We start from the raw sequence: 22,499 nt of genomic DNA, 5'->3' as shown, positions 1-22,499 counted from the left end.
GGTCATTTTTAGGTCTAAATAGGTTTTCCTGGGCTTTGTATTTCTGGAAACACTGCCACAGTGCAGCGGCAAAACAGGAGTAGCTCTGCCCTTGGCTCCCTCTCCAGCCTGGCTTGCCTCTCTTCTCTGCTGCACAGGGTATGTTGGGGGTACCTCGAAGTGCTGCAGTGCTGTGGCTGAACAAGCCTTCCTTCTTGTTCCAGACAAGACCTGGGACTCGGGCTAGCCTGCTTAAGGTCACCTTGGATATTTCTGATCATTGCTGCAGTGTGTTGCTCTGACCTGTTCTGTGCACCAGTGGTCCCAAGCTGCTGGTTTGTACACAAGAAGGCTGGATGCTGCTGCTTGCCCTATATTGTCTTTAGAATCTTGTAGCAGAGGCGTGTCTGGACCCTGGGAGGAATGCTGCTTTGGTTTGGGAGGAACCAAAAGCATAGATTATCTGATCACATGGATTATTACTTTTTAATCATAAATGAAACAAAGCACAAAAACTGAGATGTGATGTAGAACATGAACGAGTTTGGATGTTCAGCCTTTGCAGCTCAGGCCAATACCTGCAGAACACAAAGGGTTAGTTATTCTAGCAGTAGCATGATTAGGTGCTATGAACACTAATGATCCAAAAAGCTCAGTTTTAGCTTACGTGAGAATTGTATCCAACATTTTCATGCCTGTTAACTTTGCAGACAGCAGATTTCCTACAGGAGCCAGAGATCCAGGCATCTTCATGAAAACTACTGCAAATGCACGTAGTGTCTGACTAGACCTGTGGTCCGTGGTGGGGAGTTAGACAAGGTGAGACTGTAAAAGGCCAGTAATTGTACACAGGAGATGGCTGTGATTGCTTTGAATGTGGAGCCATTGTCAGGAACACAGAGGGAAAAGCACAGCCTATTTGAGCACTCTTATCTCAAACTCCTGGCTAAGTGAAGTCAGGAAATGATTGGGGGGTGCTGTTGTTGTCTGTGCATTTTCACCTCAGGGATTTGCAGAAACTTGGGATTTTGTGCTGCCTTTGGCATGGCTTTGCTGCCCTTTGCCAAGTTTCATTAATCAGCAGCCAGGGGTTACATGAAGGGTATGGTGTCTACCCGATGGGAATTCAAGGACCGCAATGAGAGGTTTCAGTAATGTTTGTTTAAAAGCACTTGAAGGTTTTTTTATTATTTTTGGCTCCTGAAACATAACTGCCATCCTTTAACTATTATCAATGGCATTAGATCTTCACGTAGTAGCAGCACACTGGGATCTATGAGAGAGTGTCAGACTGGCTTGCTGTTACATGAAAAATGTCACATCTCGCAGCATCTCAGCTCTTGATTTTTGTCTGTTTTTTAGCACTTTGGAATTTGATGCCGTCATATTATCAAAGGGAAAAATGTCTCAAATTAGAGCCTGCTTTAAACAGATGTACTCAAATAAGTACAATTTGTAGGCATAACTCAGAGAGAAATTTAAATGTTGAAGGCAGCTACACTCACCAAATTGGTGGGATCCAGCTAAACAGATGAATTTTTATTCCAGCTTCCCATCACCCTGTGAGCAGACCTCTTCCTTCTGGGGCATTCCCCTTGATTTGCTCTTATCCCTGAGACTCTGGTCTGTCTTTTGTGCTATCTCCTTGCCTTTGAGTCTCTTAGGCATTGTTGTGTGACAGTGTTGCACTTCATATATCGCTCCATGTGTACAAAAACCCTTCATTATAGCACGTTAAATGAAACAGTATGTAGAGCATGGGCTAAACTCTGGGATATTTTTAGTCTTTTTTGGCCTTGTCATGGCCCTTGCTGTATTTCTCTGGGAAACAGTTGCTGAGTAGCATCATTTAGCTTGTCCCACATAACTCCAGGCTCTTGGAAAGCCAGAGTTTCCTGCCAGGCATGAGACTTCTGGGATGGCTGTTTTCCCATCGGGAACATGCCCATTTTAGCATATACGACCTCATGCCTTATTAATTTTGATGAGTGTTTGGGGTGGAAAGGCAATCTCAGGATTAAGGGTTGTATTTGGGGGGAGTAAACCCCAAAGGTCATGACTTTAAACTGTGGCTAGGTTGTGTGTAGCCAACATCTGTATCCTGTGCTCCTTTTGCAGAGCAACTGGATCACTGCTGGTGAGGGTTCCTGATGCACAGATATTCCCATGAAAAGGGACAAAAAGCATTACTGCAACTGGCAAATGAAAAGACTACAGATGGGTGGACAGAAGCCAAATCAATGCCTCCATGGAGAAGCAGTGGCCTCAGTGCCACAGTGGCTGACTGCTGGCTGGGGGTGTGGGAGAGAGTTTGAGATGAGGGGATGTCAGGATACTCAGAAGAAGGATGTTGCAAGGCCAGGGTGGGATTACAGGTGTCATTAGAGAGCTGAGGTTACAGGGGTGACTAGACAGGGAGACATACCTGACCTGGATCCTATAGCAGCATTACCATTACTGCTTCCAAAACAGCTTGCTTGAAATGCTGGGGTACAAAATGAGGGCTGATGAACCTGGGACCAGAGACGTGGCCCCACTGTCTGCCCTGCCCGGTCTGTCAGGGCCCCTGTTTCACAGCAGAATAGGCAGAGGGGCAGATAAGCCTTTGCTGCCTCCAGCTCCTGTGCACAACTCACCCTTTAGCTCAAACCAGTGAGGCTGATGACCATGCACTGAGCTCTCTGGCTCTAAGCTGTTGTGTGTGAGTGCAGACACATGTTCTACTCTGCCTGTTGCTTCAAGCATTAGAAACCTCTGGCAAATGGTTGAGGCAGACATCTGGGGATGCTGATGTCTTAAACTCTGTAACATGATTTGCTAGGGCTCGTCTGGTTTTTGAACCTATAGTATTCACCTTTGCAATCTCCTCTTTCTTACCCTGAGCACTAAAAGCTTTTTTTTTTTTTTTGTGGTGTAATGAGAATTTCGTGTAACAGCGTGGCTCTAGGAACTGCAGCTTTATAAAGAAGAGAAGGTTATGAGAGATCATATAAAATCATGTTCTATTATATTACATAAAAATTAAATAATACCATACTTCAGAGACAGAGAAAAGCACTTTTATTAGCTGAGAAAACACACATGAAATTTGAGTTTTACATGCAACAGCACACAAGGTGGGAGCAGAACAGACCTCTTAACACAGAGAGAGGAAAAAGAGAACAGCCAAAGATCCTGACTGTTGAATTCTTCCTCTGCTGAGCAAAGAATTACATTAAGAATTGGAGAATTTATTTTCTGCAGTCATTATAGTTGCTTAGAAAAAGAAGACCGTTATATATTTTAGTTTAATTGTTCAGTTTTAAAACTGCTAAGAACCCAAAGAGTGAATTTAAGACAGAGTTTTTCGAAGAAAACCCTGCTAGTCCCAAACTGAACCAAGAATTAGATTAATCACAGTCTTCTGTGCGATAGGGGGCATTTGAGAATCCATCAAGTTCATGGGAAAATGATCTTGGAAGAGCAACAAATAAATGCTGTGACCTTTTGACTCTGCTAGCCCTGGAGCTGTGGTAAGTTTGCAGTCAGGCACTTGGTTCCAGACAGGAATTTTCATTGCTGCAGTGAAGTAAATCACCATGAGGAGGAGGCCTCACTGGTCCTGTCTGCATGGAGATGTTTTCAGAGCTCTATTTCCCTGTGGATGCCCCTCCATCAGTGACTGCATAAATGGGAGCTGAATGGTAGATCTGCTCAGGAAGCCTGAAGTACCTGCATCTTAAACCACGATAGTTAATGCAGTACCAGAAATGCCATCTTTATCACTCCTGTGGTCTGCAGTGTTGTTCTGGCTAAATCCCAACAGTACGGGATGGATTTGTCCCCAGGGCAGATTTAGTGAGGGGACAGAGAGTCCTTAATGCCTTACGATAGCATCATCTTGATGTGGCATACGTAGGACATGTGCAGTTTGCCATTCCTATCCACATCTTTTCGGCAGTTCAAAAAAGCTGAATTAATGATGGGAAGTAAAATAACTTTTGGGAAAATCATTGTTTTTCATGATTATTAATTTAATGATCCTTAGAAACAAATGGCTTTTAAACCTTATGTTAGGGAAAGGGAATTTCTCTGTAATTATTTTGGCTGATTTGCCTTTTTTTTTTTTTTTTTTTTTAATTTTGCTTTCTGTAGCTTAGACAGAGCTGTGTCTACCTGCAGCTTCACTTCACGTTTCAGCCTTTCCTGGAGCTGTTGTATCTATGTCTTCTCCAGAGCTTGTGTTCACAAAGTTTGTAAGAACTTACTTATCCTGGAAACCTCCACTCTTCTCTGGTCTGGTTTAAAGCTGGTCCATGAGTTCCCAACTGCATGTTGGGTCTCCTTCCTTAGGAACCAGAAACAGTACTGATCTTTGTGTAACTATAGAAACTAATGCTTTAAAGGAATGACTGGCTGGGGCAACATTTGAGATAAAATTGAGCATTGAAAATTATGATTTCTCCTGATCGGTCATCATGTGCAAGGGATAAAAGGCCTGATTACCACTGAGACTGCTCAGGGAGACATTCCAACCAGGCTGGGTGTTGTTTTGTTCTTGTTTGCCACCTTCTCTGTGTGGCACATTGGGTTGTCACGTGAGGACAGTAAGAGGAGCTTGTTCTCTGTGCAGTCATTGTCAGGTTGTCCATGGAATATGGGGAATACAGCTCTTCTCAGCATTGTAGGTCCTGCTGGGGGGCTTCTGCACCAACAAGCTCCTTGCAGTTGTTCACTGACACAGCTACATGAGCAGGAGTCTGGAGCAGGTGCTTTACCTTTGTGTTCTGTGTGGGCTCTGTCCCTACTCTCAGTAAAAGACTAGGCATGTCAAACATGCTGAGGTCCTTTAAAATTACTCCTTTTCCTCTAATGTTAGCAAAACCAGTGCTGCTACAAGGAGAGCCTCACCTTGTCATGCCTAAAAGGGTGTTACAGAGCAGTGCCTGTGACTCAGCTTTGGAGTAGTAGAAACGTCTGGAAGAGTACCACAGCCTTTGCTGTTGTCTGTAGAAGCTTCCTCTCCTTCCTCAACATACGTGCTCAGTGTGAATGTCTGAAGTGGTGAAGAAACAACTACAAACTCACTTCTCTGAAATACTTTCTTTTCCTCTTTTCATCCTCTCCCATCTGCTCTTTTTTTGCACTTCTGTTCCTCTGGTGATGATAAAGACCCCCCATATTCATTCTGCGGATTTCCTCTCCCTAAGGCAGCCAGTGAAGAATACAGATGGCATTCGATGTAAATCAGAGAAAGATTCCAGTTGGGTCCCCCCCTGCCCCACCTTTTTCATGCTCTAGGCATTAGTATAATGAAGGAGAAGGCAATGATTGTTGTTTAATTTACATTCTTTAAGGAAGATTCCTTTGGCCTGTGTGGGACAGGAAAAGACTGGTCAATGTGGCAACATGTGAATGTCTAAGTCTGGACTGAGGGCTGATCTTTCATGTATTTAGGTAAAGAAAGGAATGTGCCCCCACCTTCCTTCTGCAGATCATCCTCACCTGCCATACCCGCCCTTGTCGCCTGCTTGTGAGCAGTGATTCATGGGCTCACCAAGAACACAGCTGCTGCAGATCATCCCAGTCTAGAAATGGTGACAACAACTGCAGTGCTGTTCCACCACCAGCTGAGAGACGCTCCCATAACTGGCCAGAGCAATCACTCAGTGAAAGGAAAGATCGTTTGGCTGAGAGCTGTGCCAGGGATTTTCTTGTACAATGCACAAAAAAGCCAAACTAGAGGAGCTAGGTTGGCCTGACCCATCCCTGTGAAAGGGGGAGTAGAGTCTAGTCCCCCACTGCGTCGTCTGCAATATTGCCTCCTACGCTGACTCATTGCACCAGGACAGAGCGAGGGGAAGCAACAAGCTTGGTTCTGCCCCTTGTTTTCCCTGTAGGGTGGCTGCACACAGCCTGATGTTTAGTACTTCTTTCTCAGTGAAGTGGATACAGCTTTTCTCTGGCAGAACTGAGGGAACTGGAACTGCCTGTGCCGCAATTTGTTCCCTGGGTTCTGCTCACTGGGAAAGCTGGTACCAGCCTTTATCAGAGCAGATGATGTCTTACAATCAAGATGTAAGTGATTGCACTATTAGGATTTTTTTCCAAGTCAAAAATGGCTATCCAGTAATGTAAAATTTTTTATCTCTGATCATACTCTGATGGGCACAGGGTAGTTCTTCTGCTTCTCCAGCACATCTTCCTTTCCACAGACAAAGGTCCACTAATACATATATTTGCCACTTTTTCCTCTCTTTAGAAAACTCCTTAAATTTCCACCACTTGGAAAACATTTAATTGCCTTAAGACCTGCAACGTGGTTTTGAGTCTGGTTTGTTGGGGCTTTGAGGCCAGACAACTTTATTAGCAACAGAGGCTTCCTTTGCAGGTAAATTCTCCTTTTCAGAGAACATCTTCCCTAAACAGTTTCACAGCTGATTATGGACACAAATAACTCATCAGAAAAAGTTAGTGATACTCAGTGCTTGGCAAGCCCTGAGTTATTATCCAGTTAATGCTGCGGCACTGTGCATTTCCAGCTGTGTTGCAGTGGCACGCAGACCTCAGCAGCTGTTGCGGAGCTCATCAAATAGCTGTTGAGCATCTTCCCTGATTTGTCATAAACCTAAAGGTTCCTCTGGGGAAATAATGCCACAGCCTGGCTCCACTACAGTGGTGCTCCGGCACTGTTGTTACCATAGGTACTCTGCTTGTTTGAATTCCTCCCCTCTCCCTTTTGCTTTCATTATTTTTCTTGTTTGTTGCAAGAGTTGGGATCAGATTATTCATAGCCTTATGCTTCTAATTGACTTGTCTGGAAATGCAGTTTGGTGTATGCTTTAGGGCTACCTGGCTTCATTTCTTCCTAACCAGCTGAGTTTACATTTTAAAAAATATTTAGATGCCTAACAATACCAAGAGGCACAGAACAGGTCACAGTTTTTGTGAACTGCTCAGGTACGGTGTCCCTATAAAGAAGAATAAAATTCTAGGTGTAAGTTGTGGTATGGACAAAAGCTGTGTTTTATGTAGAATTTTAATATTTGCACTTATTTTGAATAGGATCAAACCCAGAAAACTTCAAAACTGGAAAGGAAATTCTGAGGGGGGCACGAGGGGAGCTTTGTATGGGGTTCACAGAAATGCTTCGTTTTAAGAAATGCTTATCTTCAGATGCATAATACAGAACATGCTGAAACAAAACCTTATTTCAGAATATTTAATGCTTCTCAAGGTTTTTCCATGTCTGAGTTTCTCCCTTTCAGAACTTTTCCAGTTTTCTTCCTTTTTTGCCTTTAGACACAATTTTAGCAGAACTGATACGGTTTCCCAAATTGTTTTGGCTCAAGAAAAAAAGCTTCCAAAGATTTTCAGACCCCTTCAGCCTTACTGCTGCTGAAAACCCTTTTTTGGTACTCACGTGCTTCCTAGAGACTGAAAAAATCCAGCCCATGGTCTGCTGTAGAAGGTACTTTGCAAATGCAAGAGATCACAGTTAAGTTTCTGATCTTGATGGCCAGATTGCTTAAACTCTCAGTTCTTCACTGTTTCATGATATTATGTGAACAACAATAAAGTTTTTCTTTTTGGGTTCTGTGATTGTCTGTGTAGGGTCTGAGTTATTGCAATCCCTAATTTCAAGAGTTCAGCTTTTTAACTCAGCCAACACCCCTTCAGGCTTGTAGTTTGGAAAGATCTTGTTCAAGTCACTGCTAAATGACCCTTATGTTTGTATGGAAACATTATCAAAAGATTCATGGAACTCACTGCTGGCCAAATCCCCCCATCTCTGAGAAACACATTGACAGCAGTATTTTTCCTTCCCTAGGTTGCACAGTAATCTCAAGAGATTTGCAATGGTCAGTTACAGGGACACCCAAGTACTAGTGACAGGTGAAAGTGTTTGTGTATTTTCACAGAGAATTGCTCACTTCGGGACTGTACTTCTTATAAAACTTGCCAAGTCACCACAATTGGGCTGTGAGTGTCCTGGTGACTGCTCTATAAATAACCTGGATGGACAGAGACAGTGCAAAAAGCAAACAGAGCACTTAAGCAGTGAGGACTTTTCTGTTGAGCCTGCTGTGTTTGTGCAGGTTGTCATTGTGACTGTCACAAACTGGCTGCAAAAAATATTTTCAGCTGCTTGAGATAAAATGGACAGAGGTGGAGGCTTTGTGTTGGCTCGACACAGTGAGATGCTTTTGGGCCAGAAGTGTTCTTTCTGCTGCCAACCGCCTGAAGGTTCACGTGTTACAGCTTATATATTAGTCCAATAAAAGATACACGCAATCTGCCTTGTCTTGCTATCAGTCCATCACTGAAAAAGTGTTGCTTCAGCTAATGGTGGCTCATATTTGATTTCTATCCAGTGTATTTTAAGGCTGAAAACCCATCCAGCAGGATGGATGTCTGTCTCAGTGCTGTCCTCTGCCTGTTATTAGGTATGTTTGTATTAATGATGAGATATCCTGCAGCATTAGTCAATTTAAATATTGAAAACAAATGTTCTCTCATTTCTCTGCCTTGGGGCAAGGACTGATTATTCCTACCTCTTCAGAGTATAGAAATCTGCATCTGTTGAGGTCTCTATTCTGCTGTGAGCCCAACATATGAACTCAGTTTGCAAATTCATCTGAGAAATGCTAAAATTGGCACCTGTTTCTGCAGGCACCTATACCAGTAATGTATCCAATGGTCTAAATACCACTTTGCTTTGGAATTGCAGTTTTTTAGACTTGGCCACTTGGATCAACATCCTTTGTCTCTTTATTGTTTACATCTTGATGTTTCAGTGTCACCAGGATACCTTATTATGACCCTGGGATGCAAACAGTCCATTGCTGAGGGGTTTTTTTTAGTAACTTGGCAACGTTATCTAAAGCAAAGCAGTCTCTTGAAATTGGGACATACTGCAATTCACAGGGACAATGAAAAGTATTTGTGCTACAGAATATTTTGCACATTTGAAACCTCAGTTGCATCAATCTTACTCAGAAAATAAGTGGCTGGAGCAAAAAGTAATTTTTTGCTGTTTAATGTTTCTGATAAAATTAGCATTTGCAAAAAAATGGTATAAGAGTTTCACACAGTAGCCTTAACAATGTTTGTAGTGCTGTTTATAAATATGTGTTTAGGGAGATATAAAATTCTAGATGATTGACCTGATAAAGCCATAATATCATTTTCTGAACTATTTAGGCGTGTTGACTGAATGAATGTTTAGAATCCGTGCAGCACATGCAGTAAAAATTTGCATGAAGACGGTATTGATTTCAGGTGCGGGGGAAGCATTTTGATGCAGAATAGAAGAGCTGCTGGATTTATCTGTATTCTAAGTTGGGAGCAGGCAGAATTTTCCCAAGGGACCCCTTCTAGTCCTAACGTGAGCTGGTACAAGGCAATGGGAAGCATTGCATACGAGATGTATCCGACAACTGTGAGGTGCAGCTATTGGGTCCAGTTCCCGGTCCGTTCTGTGTACCCCAGTGAGGCATTCTGTGATGGACTCTCTCAAATGGCCTCATTTCTAGCCCTTGGCACGAGGGAAAGCTGCTCCCATGATTACATTCAGAGAGGTAGAAGTAGATGTTATTCTTCAGGCCACTCTTGATATGGGTCTAGTGATGAGTTACCAGCATTTTTTGGCAGCTGCATGTTGATTTTGGCATTTGGGGGCTGCAGAGTTGGGATACCAGAAGCAGAAAGAAGACTTAGCCCTTGCACAGCAGTGGATTAAGGGACAACCTACATCCCTAGTGAGTGGCAGTGAAGAGGGCAGGAGGAAAACAAGAAAGCATGGGGCACATTGCTGTGAGTTACAGAAGAATAACAGGAATTTCACAAAACTGATACTCATGGTGATGTGCCATTTATGATGAAGCGTCTTAATTTGTTGAGATCATTTTGAACATTTTGTTTCTTAAAGCCAATGTCAAGATCTTTCTGTATTCTCAATCTGAAGCTCATTAAGTGCATAATGCATGGAAAACCGTTTGCCTCTGAATAATGTAATACTGGGGAAAACAAACCCTTAACCCCATTTTCTGTTGGACACCTTCTGCATTCCAAATTCCATCCATTTTTTATATGTGCATTCAAACACTTGTACATACATCTCGCTGTGTCTGAGTGTGGATTTGAAAGTTGCTCTGTGCAAAAATCTCATGTGATCATAGAGAACAAAATACATAAGTGCAGTGCTTCATCCACCTGAGATGGCCCAAGAGATGGAAATGCCCCCTTACTGCCCGTGTTACAGATGGGTATTTCTCCAAAGGGAGATATTGAAGGATGCAGTGCATTTAGGAGTTTGTTGTTGCCTTGTTTCAGAGTGAGGAGAGAATCAATAATTTGTTCGGCTGTGAGCTGACGGCTTGTCTGGGTGCCAACTCCAGTGCCCTCCAGGATAAGCTGCCAAAGTGTCTCAGGGAGCAAAGCGGGATGTAAATTCCACAAGTCATTTTCCTGAAACTCTTATGTGGGAAACCTTTAGAAGCCTCTCAGTAAGGACAAAATCCTTCCAGGCTTAATTCTTGTTTGAGCAAAATTCCTTCTGAGGTCAGTAGACCTAATCCTGAAGTCTTATCACTTGTTTACCTTGATGGGATTTGAGTGTATGTGGGGGAAACAGAGGGTCTTGGGACAGGGTGTGCTGGAAATGCTTTCTCAGGAGGCTGGAAGAAGACTGCCAGGCTCTTCAGAAGTGGGTGCACATGTGAAAGGAAGGCCTGCTTCCTTAAAAATCACCTCTGTTTCTCACTTTCTCAGCAGTGGTAGAAAGAGCAGGTGAGGATTCCTCTTTTCTCTGGAGGCTCTTTGGTGCCTGGGGGTGGCCCAGCCCTGTCTCTCAGGGATGATGCAGCTCACACTTCCATGTATGTGTTTCAGAAGTGTTTTGCATGTGAGACCTTCCTTCTTTTGTATCCTAGAGGAAAAAAAGCCCCCCATGCTAGTAACTCCTTCCTGACGTTTTATATGTAACACAGTCCATTAAAGTGAAAAGTAGCATCAAATACAGAAGCAGATGAGAGCTGGAACATTGGGTTCTTTGATCCTCAAGCTGAGAAAGAAACTCTGGGTTTGCCATGTGGCTCTGGGGAAGGCCCCTTTTGGGGGGGCTTTGGAGCAAGTCCTGGCTCTGCTTGCCCCAAGTACTGTCATAGTGAAACCCCATGAAAGGCCCCTTGTCCCTGCACTGCAAATCATGGCATGCCAACAGTGCCCTCAGCAGAAATTTCTCCTTCCTGTCTTTTTTTCCTCCACTGTTTCTCCCTGCAAATTGAAATCTATCTTCTTTATAACGGACTTGGCCTTTATTAGCCAAAGATCATGCCTCTTTATTAACCTTCCAGTAAGCCTACATCAGCTGAGTGAAACACCGTTCAGCAGGGCATATGGTATCATAAAAGTCACTGCTGGTGTCACACAGCTGTGTACAATTTGGTTTGGTTTGAGGGGTTTTGCTTTTTAGTAAAGAGATGGAAAACGTTCTTTTCTTCTTTTCTGCTTTCTGGTGAGTGACTTATAAACAGCCTGTGTGAAATTGGCTCTGGAAGATATAATCAGAAAAATATATAGGCTGTTGCATTGTTTTTATGAATCCCAGGTCATGGTACAGGGGAGATTCTGTGGTAAAGTTTCGTTAAAAGTAAGGGAGGAACATTAAAAGCTCTGCTGCTGATCTGGGGAAAGTAAAACTTCGTCAAGCCAAGTAACACTGGGCCATCTTGTACTTTATTCTCTGCTGTTTATCTAAAGCACATTTCTTACATTCAGTAAATTTCTACTTCTGGCAGTTTGTAACTCCATGAGTTTAAGAGCCTTTGACTAATTAAGAGCAGAGAGATTTTCACCATGCTGCCACAACCCCACTGGAAGAATAATTTCCAAGTGTTTTGCTCATTGGGGGCATATGAGGCTAAAATTACAAACACATAAGTGCCCATGTATGTACATATATCTATCTAAATATATAAATGCACACTCAGATTATATCTATGTCCGTATCCATATTTGTTAAAAACAAAAGCCTTAGAGACGAACACCTTTGGAGGGAAGAATGTAGATACTGTAACAAAGTCTCTGACTGGGTTATAAGTTATTTGTACGTTAATCGTGGAAGAAATTTCAGAGATTTGATCCTACAGGTGAAGAAGCATGTGTGATTGTGTGAGTGCATGTGCATGCACGCAGAAGGCAACTGTGAGGGATGCCTGTGCTTAAACTGATCAGACAAGTTTTACTAGTTCTGTCCATCGATGCTGTTTTGAAATATGGCAGGCTGAGCCTATTAAGGTAGCTCAAAAATGTCTTTCCAAAATGGCTTTTGGGCTCCGGTTCCCACACTCATTTACTTCCTTGATTCATTTCAAAATCTGCTCCCTCAGCATCTGCTGCTCTTGTGCACACATATGCATTGAAAAATGGATCGTTACCCAGCAGTTTTCTGTAACAAAAGAAGGGGTTTGGTCCAGATCCAGAGAAAGACATACAGTAAAGGATCACAACTGAGGAAATGACTGTATCAAATTGTGTGCGAACAGTGAGAAGGTGGAACGCATATGAAAGGCAGCTGAGTTAAAAAAATGTATAAATGGAGAGGCAATTCAATTGAAACTGACAACTGCATTACCTTTCTGGTGGTGGATGGAGCCTGACTCCGCAATAAATCCTGTACACCAAAGCTCAAGATTTAGGCAAAATAAGAGTTCTTAACTTCATTCCTGTTTGGCAGCACGATCCAATGCCTCTCACATCTCTGTGAACCTGATTGCCAACTCTTACAGGGCTTGGGGCAGCACTGAGACCCCTCGGGTTTTTAATTCCATGTGTAGATGTTTGCGGTGCCACAAGGGAAGAGTCTGGTCTGAGCCAGCAAATGTGTCCTGAGTATGAGTGATGCAAAATGAAAGCAGTCAGGGAAATGTTGATGGAAGTTAACAAAACACCTCTTATTTTAGTGAAGGTTGAAAAACAACCTTCTTGGGATAAGAGAATTTACAAATGCCTTATTATGCTGTTGCTAAGATCACACCTGTAGCATCATGCGCCAAGATCATGCTCTTAGCTTCAGAAATCAGACTCCAAAGGAAGACTGAAACATTAAAGGAGATACGGGAGTGGGAATGAATTTAGCCACTTTCATCTAGAGAAATACTTAATGGCAGGATGATCATCTTAAGCATCATTTAATATCGGGAAAAGGAAATGACACATAGCACAAGTAGTAACACAAAGAACAATGAATTCAATTTAATAAAGGGCAAATTCAAATTGGAAATGAGGCTAAACTTTTAGATGGTTGAGGGCAGGCAGAAAGGGAAATCGTTTGCTTAATGAGGTAGTTATGACAAACTAGGTAGAAATATTCTGTTTTCTGAAATCAGCGAGTGTGGAGTGCAATTTTCCCTGCCTTATGCAGTGGGTTCAGCTGGGGAGTCCAGTGGTGTTTTGTCAGCCTTGTCCATCATGACCATTAGTTGCATTAATAATCCGTATTTTAATAAAGGCACTATGGTAGCAATGGTACATGTTGAGAATCCTTGCTTCTCTAATGTGAAGAAAGAAATTGGATTTTTTGTGGCTTCACAATACGAAACAAAAAGTTAGGTGTGCTGTGGTTGTCTGAGGTGAGATTTATGTGAGGCCACATGGAGATTTATAGCCTCACAACTTCTGTGTCTGGTCAGAACTGTGTTCTGGAAAGGCTGAGGTGGAGTTTTCCAGGGGTTGAGGGAGACCTGGGTGCTTTATTCTTCACTGTGTTGCAGAGGCAACTGGGCACCCCAGAGGTATCTGTTGAAAATCTTACTCTTGTATGTCGTTCTTACTGTTTCCTTGAAGCAGAGCTGACTCAATGGCTGTTAGTAATGCCATGGTTCATCTTAATTCACCACCTACAGGGCTTGCTGCTCCAAGTGGGCTCTTAGTCTCCTGCTTACTTACAGCACTATTTAGGAGCATGTATGAAAACAGCCTTGTATCTGTATTGCCAGGAAGGCTTTATGAAGAAACAACAAATGCATACTACCTGAACCTTCCATCTGAGTAAAAACGGACCAAATGTATTTCTAGTGCAAATTTACTGGCATTAGTGAACAGTGCAAGAACTGATACTGATATTTAAGTCAGTGATTCTAGTATGATGAAGACAAATTATTAACAAAACTGTTTATCTATTTATGGCACAGATAGACAGTTGATAGTTGTTGCTTTATTTTAAATATATTGACAGGAACAAAGTACCTAATTAATGAGGTCCCATAGGGATCCCAGTTAATAATTGCCAACTGATGGGTTTTGCTATGTCTGAAAATTAAATGGTAGCACTGGGTGCATGGAAATGGCTCATATTGTCCAAAACAGCTGATGATTACTGTGTTTAAGTAAAAGAATTCTCATAAGGATTTGAGCTGCTCAAAATTTAATGCAATTTTTCCAGGGCCTTGATAATCATCAGGAAATTAATGTAAAACTGTGATCTCATGTCATTTGGAAAGTTAATGGAATAATCTGATGGGCAGAGGTTGCTAACTGTACACTGGAAAAGTCTTTAGGCATTGGTCTCTGTCAGCAGCAATGGAAGTGGAGAAGACAGTAGATTTTATTCCATAATTATCTGACATGAAAATGGGTGGTGTACCAAAGAGAAGTAGGGAAGTGTTGCTTTTAGTGAGGAAAATAGGTCAGCCTTAATACTAGCATTGGTTGTTACATGCTGCTATGGATGTGTATGTTGGAGAGCTTGTTGGAAAATTAATTTATTCCCGTAAAAACATTGCTTTATAGAAATCTTTCTTTGAGCTTTGAGATTTTCATTGGAGAATGGAAAATTAGCAGTTTCCATCTACCAGAAGGTTTCAGATGGAAACCTGGTTTCTGGTCAAGTTTCTTTCCCCAGTGGAAACACATAAACACTTGCAGGAATCCATCTTTACTGGTGTGGACCAGTGTTCACCAACTCATGTGTAGCACATACTGTGCTCAACTGTGTAACTGATTTAAGCTTTAGTCTTTTATACTGGGGCATCGGGTTGTTCCTTAGAGTGCAGATACCAGGTGGTCTTCCCCTAGAAGGTCTCGTCTTTATCCCTGTGTAAAATGGGAGATACTTTGTGGGATGAGAAAACGCTCCCGTGTTGTTAAACTAAGGACATATTTCCAATATCTTCCCTCTTTTAAGTAGGTGTCAGTCATATTTTTTTGGTTAGACACCATAGACTAAATCCTGTCTCTGCTCTGGGTCTGAAGGTGAACAAAGTAGTTCATCACCAAGGCAAAACAAGTCTTTCTTTATAACTGTTTCTCTTCATTTTATCTCAGCTTCTCAGTGTCTGGCAGATTCTCCGTCCTTTATGCCATTCCTCTTCAGCTCACTAACAGAGTTGTCTGTAAGGGCAGGCTCGGGGATTTCATTACTTCTCTGCAGTTTCATTCACTCTTTCTTGGGTTTTCTTTGAAATTTATTTTGTTTATCCATGTGCAGTGGGGGTTTGACACGGTGAAAAAGGATGAGTTCTGCTCTGAGCCTGGTCTTCACTTTGTTCTTAGCACTTGTAATTACTGTGGGACTGCACTGACCTGAAGCGGTGCTCTAACAGTGCTGGCATATGTATCTCATTTTTATAAGTTTGCTTGTACTGTTTAGAACAATCTGAGGAGATTTATAATTGCTTGTTTTGTAATACAGCCACAAAGAATTAAGTAAGGGCTATATAAGTAATCTCTTTTCCTCTAGCCAAAGAAGCACTGCTGTTTTTTCATATATCAACTTATTTAGGGTCAGAGTTTGACTTCTCCCTGCATTTGATATGTATATATAAGTGCTGCATCTGAGTAGTTCACAGAGGGATTTAGCACTTTGATTTTTAAATGCAGTGCCAAACGTGAAGAGAACAGTGTAGTTTGATTAGAATGGAGCCCATGCAATGGTGAGAGGTACATTTTCAACAAAAATTACTGTGAGAAGAGACGGTGACTTAGGAAAGCATTGCAATTAAAATTGTGACTGACTTGATACTGGAGACGGAAAACTGCTAGCTTTTGATATTTGCTAGCTAGGCAAAAACTTGGATAATAAGTGTTTTCTGAGAACAGAGATACGGAGGAAAGATGGCTTACGTTTAAGACACTACACAAGACTCAGAAAATTTACTTCAGTTCCTTTCCTGGCTGCCTCACAGGATGCCTCTGCAGTCTTGGGGACGATTACAAAGTTTTGACCATATGTTTATGCTGCATGTAGTGATCTGGAGCCCTCATTTTAGTTGGGCTTCATGAAATTCTAACCTACCAAGTAATATTTACTCACTCGTGTATACCAGAAAGTAAAAATAAATGGTCTTTGGAAAAATTAAACTGGGTCATGTTTACACTGAATAAGGATTCTATGTCCTGGTCAGTGATGGATGAAAAGTAGGGCCTTCAGAAATGATGACTATATCAGACTCAATCCTCAGACCAAGCATGGGACCATTTAAATTTTTTCAAAAAATGCTGTGAGGAAGGAGAAGGGTGAAGGGGAGGTGATGCTTACCATGAAGGATATGAGCTGTTTTCCCAAGATCTTTGTCACATAACTCAGGAAAGAGGAAGGACCTGGCAGAAGTAAGAGAGACCCTTCCTCAAAGAGGTCTTTATAGTATCATTTTTGTATCAGCCAAATGCAGACACACTTCTTTTTTAATGAAGGAAAAAATACCTTTTTGTTTTAATAGATAAATCACCCACGAACAAGCTTATGAGAAAAATAGAAGAAAGAAGGCCAAAGAGGCATGCCAGAGAAGGAAGTTTGCAGAGTCCAAGGGGTTCAGAGAAGATTGCAGTGGGACTGCCTCTGAGAGGGAGTGTTTACATCACCAATTCCTGACGGGTTTACCTTCTGGGACTCCGACCTTGGACTGCTGCCGGGACATTTGTCTTGGACTTGTTCTCTGGACTGGTGAGTTAGTGATGGAATGACACACATCTCTGTTGTGCTGGAACATGATATTTTCAGATTGCTCAGTGTGAGAGGTTTTGGTCTCTGATCATTCTGTCTCTCGCTCCAGTGATGAGAGGATATGTCAAGTAGTTAAAGCACAAATCTGAGAGCTAAAAGACTTGGCCAGTGTTTCTGAGGCTGCCACAGCCTATTTGTGATTTTGTACAAGGCAAAGAATGACAGACATTAGATGTAGCATTTTCCAGTGGCTCAGGGCTCTCTTAACTCTGTTGTCATTGGATTAAATGGGACATTCTCCCTTGAATTTGTTGGGAACAAGGACCTTATATTTCAGACTGTATGTGAAGTAGGTAGGTTTCTGTAATCATTTGGATATAAAAAGTGTGTGCCTGCTGCAGTGCAGGGAATTGCTGCAACTTTTCAGATGCTGAAAGCACAGTTAACTGAAAAGGTAGGTCACTACTGCTGGCCCTGATTATACCAGTTCAAATCCAAAATAGCCTTAGTGCGTTTCACCAAAGTTCATTGTTACACAAATACCTGCTACTTCTCAATCACTCAGGACAGGTAGATGTGATGTGTAGGCAGGGCACCGGTGAGTGGAAATTGATTAGTGTGGTCATAGAATATATCCCAGACTAAGTAAACAACATTTTCTGCTGCAGCATTACAAGAAGATGCTATTTATAGTTTGTGCTCATTCTGTGCTGTCTGAAACTAGGAAAAGTTTCCACTTTGGAAAGATTGTAGTTTCTGTTTGGAAAATAGAAAGGCATTTTTAAGCTCCTTATTGAAAAACAATCTTTTATTTTGACAGAAATATAAAATGTTTCTCTCTGATTTTGTAGAAAACACAGAGTTTTACAGAATAACCAATTTGGAGCCATAGTGTTGATTCATTTCCCTTTGGAATGTCTAACAAAGAGATGTGGGTCCAGAAGATGATTTCCAGGGGAAATGGCAGTATTGTTCCTTCAGACAGCTCCCAGGCTAGGAGTCCTCTGGAAGATAGAAGACGTGAAGGAATCTGCAGGAAACAATCAAGTGGTGCCACTAACAGAGAACAGTCTGCAGAGAGGTGTTCAGTAAGCCCCCAAAATCTCAGAAACACTGTTCCTTTGGAGATTGCTATACTGAGCATAGATTTGGTCATCTGACAAGAGAGAACGGGATCTTGCTGCTGGACAAAAATACACATCCAGAGGGTCCAAGTGCCAGAGTCCCTAGAGAAAGAAGGAATAGTCCTGTGCTCCTTATGCTCTGGAGGCTTGCTCAGTCAAGTCCCTCCTGTGCCCTGGGCAGTGTAGAGGCAGAGGAATCTTATCTTACTGAGAACTGTTCGACTGCTTATCGGGATCCTAGAAGCCCTGTGAGTTTGATCTTAAAATGTACTTTGTTTGTGGCATGGCTGCTGCAAGCGTGGGGTTACCAGCCTGGAGCCCTGAGTGCTGTAAAAGCACCGGCGCTGACAGAGACCAGCAAGACAAACTTGGTCCCCTCACATCTCTTCTTTGATAGACCTGGCAAATCCAGAAGACTGGGTGTGTCAATGGCGACAAATCAAGCTTTCATGTCAGAATAGAGTTGTCTTGGAAATTTCCTGGGCAGATCTACTGATTGCACCCTGGATCTGGCTTAGAAACTCTGCAAAAGGTGATCTTGGCTCAGTGGGTTTTACTTCTTTGATCTTCACTGTCCAGAATAGCACGCAGCAGCTGTACTCTTTGGAGGAAGAATAGGCATTTTCTTTGACTAAAGATGTTTGCAGTCATTTCCTGTTTCCCCTTAAATTCTTTTCATAGTCATATTTTTAATGCTAATGAGAACCATAACTAGATGTTTAAAAGATCCTTTGTCCCTTGAAACATCTCTTGGAATAGGCAAAGACAAAAAACCAAAACCTAATGAACTAAAGCTCCCTCTCCAATCACCTAAATTAATCAGTCTTAAAGAAAAGTGTGCAGCGTGGTGCAGCCCTCCAGGGCACCCTGGCCGGCTCCATGACTTATGTTGCCTTGTCTAGGTATCCAGATGTGCTGTGGTGTGGGATTATGCTCTGTCCTCAGGTGCCTGCCACACTTATGCCGTGTAATCAGACTGAATTCAGGATGAATGTTGACTACAACAGAAAATTATTTCCAAGCAGCTGTAAGTCTAGTTTAAGCCTTTTAGGATCAAATTTTCATCTTCAATATAAATCCACTGAAGGCAAGAGTTTATCTTTTACAGCTCTTGGAAGTAGATTCTGGAGCTGAGGGTTGTCTTCAAGCAGTTGTCTTCAAGCAGGGCTATCTATCCCTGGCCCTCCTTCCATGCTTTTGATGACAGCCTTAAATTAATGGTCACGGCTGTGTGTGGAATAGGCAGGAATGAAAAGAGTTCCTAACTCCAGGGTGTTCTTGCAAGCAATGAGAACTAGTGTTTAGGAGGCACCAGCCCATAAGTAGGGTTCTCCCCCTTCCCCAGCTGCACCACTGGCTTGCCATAAAATCCTCCACAAATCACTCACCTCTGGAGGTTCAGTTTTGCTTTTGTACAGCAGGAACAATGGTTCCTTTCAGCTCTGCCTCCACAGTGGTGATTGCACAGGGCTAACAAGCAGTAATGCAACCTTCAGGGAGCACCAGCGTTGGAGCTGCTCTAGCAAGTGTTTTGTACTGGGAGAAGAATGGATCCTTGAAATATTTAATCAACAGCTTCTGGGTATATACCCCTCCACTTCTGGATTAAATACTCTTAGTGATTTAGGGCTTTATTATGTTCTTCTCTCTTTTGTTTATCTCATGTTCTCATCAACAGGAGCTTCACTTTAGACCATGATAAAGCACTTCAACCATGCTTTTACTGGCTATGGTTGTTAGGAAATCTTAAACATACTTTTTTTTTTTTTTTTAATAGTGACCCCATTCTCACTTTCTGAACTATCTTGACTTCTTTTAAAGGGAAGCAATAATGAATTTCCATATGAGCTATACCTTGTAAAAAGATTATCTCCATTTGCTCTTTTTAGAAAGTTTTCAGAAGGGAAGGCACTGTCCCAATGCACAGAAGCAATTTTTCTTTTCAATGGATCCTGTGACTCAAATCTAAACCTTTGCTCTCAGAGGAACACTTTTCAAATGTTTACTTACTGCTTGATTCCTGATAGGCAGTCTGGAAAAAAAACCAGATGAGGTGTTACTCTTGAAAGTTATACTGCTTTATATTGTTTGAAAGGCAGAGATTGAACTGATTTGTCTAGCAGCTTGCCTTGTCTCAGCTGGGGGAAAGAGTTCCTTTGTAGCTCAGGCTTTTATCAACAGTCCAGTAAGAGTGTTTTATATATATACATAAAAAAATCATACAACATATAAAGCCTTTTATCCCAATGGCTCTAAAGTAGTTGACAAATTTGTCAAATAATTTGTCAACTGCTTTCCTCAAAAATTATCTCTTACTCCAGAAAGATATCATGGAGGTATTTCTATGTTATGTGAAATTATTCTTCCTACTAATAGCTTTTAAAGTAACAATCAGACTTGTAACGCACGAATGGCAAAATTTTAATCTAAGAATTTTAGAAACTTTCCCCTAATTCTCTTAGAGGGTTTAATTAAACATGAAGCCACCTTCTTGTACTACTGAGGTCAGGGGGAACTGATGCACAAGATGTGCTGGGCAGGAGAGTAACAACGCTGTGTGTGTGCTGTGGGTAACTGGGGGGAAAAATATATAAATAATCTGACAGTCACTTGGTGAAAACTTCCTGTGTTCTGCAGCACAGCTGGTGTTATATTGTTGTGTATGGACACAGATTGTTGTGTATGGGCAAAAAATGCATGATGGGGATGCCTGCTCCTCTCTGATGCCTCTGTACCCATCCTAGGCTTGGAGAGGAGCCTCTGTGCCTCGAGTGAGTTGTTTTCCAGGGGCTGGTAAAGTTCCTCACAGCAATTTGCCCTTTACCTTACTGGGGACACCATGACCTTCCATGGCCACTTTTTCCATATCAGCCTTATATATGAGCAGCGTTTGCCTCTTCTGGAAGGGCTCTGGGTACACATCCCACACCCATATGCACTCTGCATCTGTTAGGCTTCATCAGAGGATCCTCTTGGCTCCTGAACCTTTCCCTTGTGCAAGTTGTGAGCAAAACTCTTTGCAAGGTGACTGAGGGTTTCGTGATGGGATCCACAGCGTGAGTGTGTTAATGGAGTCAAGTGCTATTTATTGGCTCCAGTGTGTTTCACTGCACCCTTGGCGCGTTCACGCTTCCTGTATGAAACTTGGCTGAAGGAGTCAGAACTGCAAGACATCATCCCAAATTCCAGCTGGGATGCGTAACTTGGCTACATGACACTCTCCCCTCTTTGCCCCCCTTAACTACTTCCCATGTTAAATAGTTTCTCAGGACTCAAAGGGGAAGGGGGAAATAATCTCCAGGCCAATGATTCTGATAAATAGAAAGATTGCATAAATAAATTAGCAATGATTAATAGTAAGAAAATGTCACTTGTCTCACTTGCCTGGAAGTTGTAGCTTGCTGAAATGACAGCCTTGCTGTTGGGGGGTTGGGATGCAGAGATTGAATGATGAGGTTAGGGAATTATTTTATAGATATTTTCAAATTGAAAAAAAAGTGTGATTTATTTTCTTTTGCTGCAGCCTGCTCCAAATTTTCAGTTTTACATTAATAGCTGTGGGAACAGCAGTTCTTACTGCCATGTACTTTAGCTATTAGCACTGTGTCTGGTTTGACAGTACATCTCTCAATTTATTTTTTTTATTCCCTTGCGATCATAAAATATGTATCAGCCTTCCTTTTTAATCTCCTTTGGCATGTCCAGCTAGTTAATTTGTGTCTTTCCTTCTTTTGAATTTGATTTTTCTAGCAACATATACTTAATCAGAAAAAACAAACCAACTGGCTATTAAAATTTCTTTAAAAAAAAATTGAAATTTGATTGAATTCATATTCAATGGTATGATTTCTCCAGGAGCCCCTCACAGCTTTCTACCCCAAATGTTTTCTCCACTGATATTTTAATTGCTGTAATAATCAGCATTCTGAATACGAGGTCTTTCCCCTAGCTCAGTAAATCCATACTGGCTGAGTAAAGCATGTCTGTGATTTATGTGCAGATAAACAGCTTTGGATCCTGTCCAATCACTTCATCAGTTTTAATTCGGCTGCCTAATCAGTAGCAAACAGGAGGGTTGTTTTTTGTTAGTTTTTTTTGCTTTGTTTTGCTTTTAACAGGGTGTGTGTGGGAGTGCTAATACAGGGTTTGGCATATTCCCCAGAATGGCACAAATAGCTCCCCATTTCACATCATCTTCATGTCAAAGTCAGCCCTGACTTTCTGAGAGAGTTTATAAGAAGGGGATGAGATGCCAAGCCCTGCTTTTAGGCTTTCGTTGGTATCTAAGGAACCAGGCAGATATGTAGTCTGAACAGCGAGCCTGCTCTTATCTCATAGTTTACAAAGGACATCCCTCAGATGCCTGAGAAAACTGTGTGTGTTCAGGGGTTGATGCCTTCAAAATTATTTCTACAGCATTCATGTTACTGCTGTTGCTGTTTCTTAATAGGCAGAATGACTTTGAAAGGGTC

General features: G+C 42.0%; 1 protein-coding gene across 2 annotated transcripts in view; it reads left to right on the top strand.

The window, feature by feature from the left end:
* Positions 1 to 22,499, top strand: part of SEMA5B (semaphorin 5B) — a 271,865-nt gene that overhangs the window by 56,948 nt on the left and 192,418 nt on the right. The window contains exons 1-2 of one of the 2 annotated variants that reach the window (XM_032693508.1): positions 6,611 to 6,662; positions 16,680 to 16,903. The gene's annotated coding sequence lies outside the window, so the exon portion shown is untranslated. Of the gene's footprint in view, positions 1 to 6,610; positions 6,663 to 16,679; positions 16,904 to 22,499 lie in introns of those variants that run through there. The other variant, XM_032693509.1, reaches the window with a different exon arrangement.

The sequence above is a fragment of the Chiroxiphia lanceolata genome, chromosome 7 (genome assembly GCF_009829145.1).
Source record: "Chiroxiphia lanceolata isolate bChiLan1 chromosome 7, bChiLan1.pri, whole genome shotgun sequence".
NCBI classification, from domain to species: Eukaryota; Metazoa; Chordata; class Aves; order Passeriformes; family Pipridae; genus Chiroxiphia; species Chiroxiphia lanceolata.
This window is presented reverse-complemented; position numbering and strand designations above follow the sequence as displayed.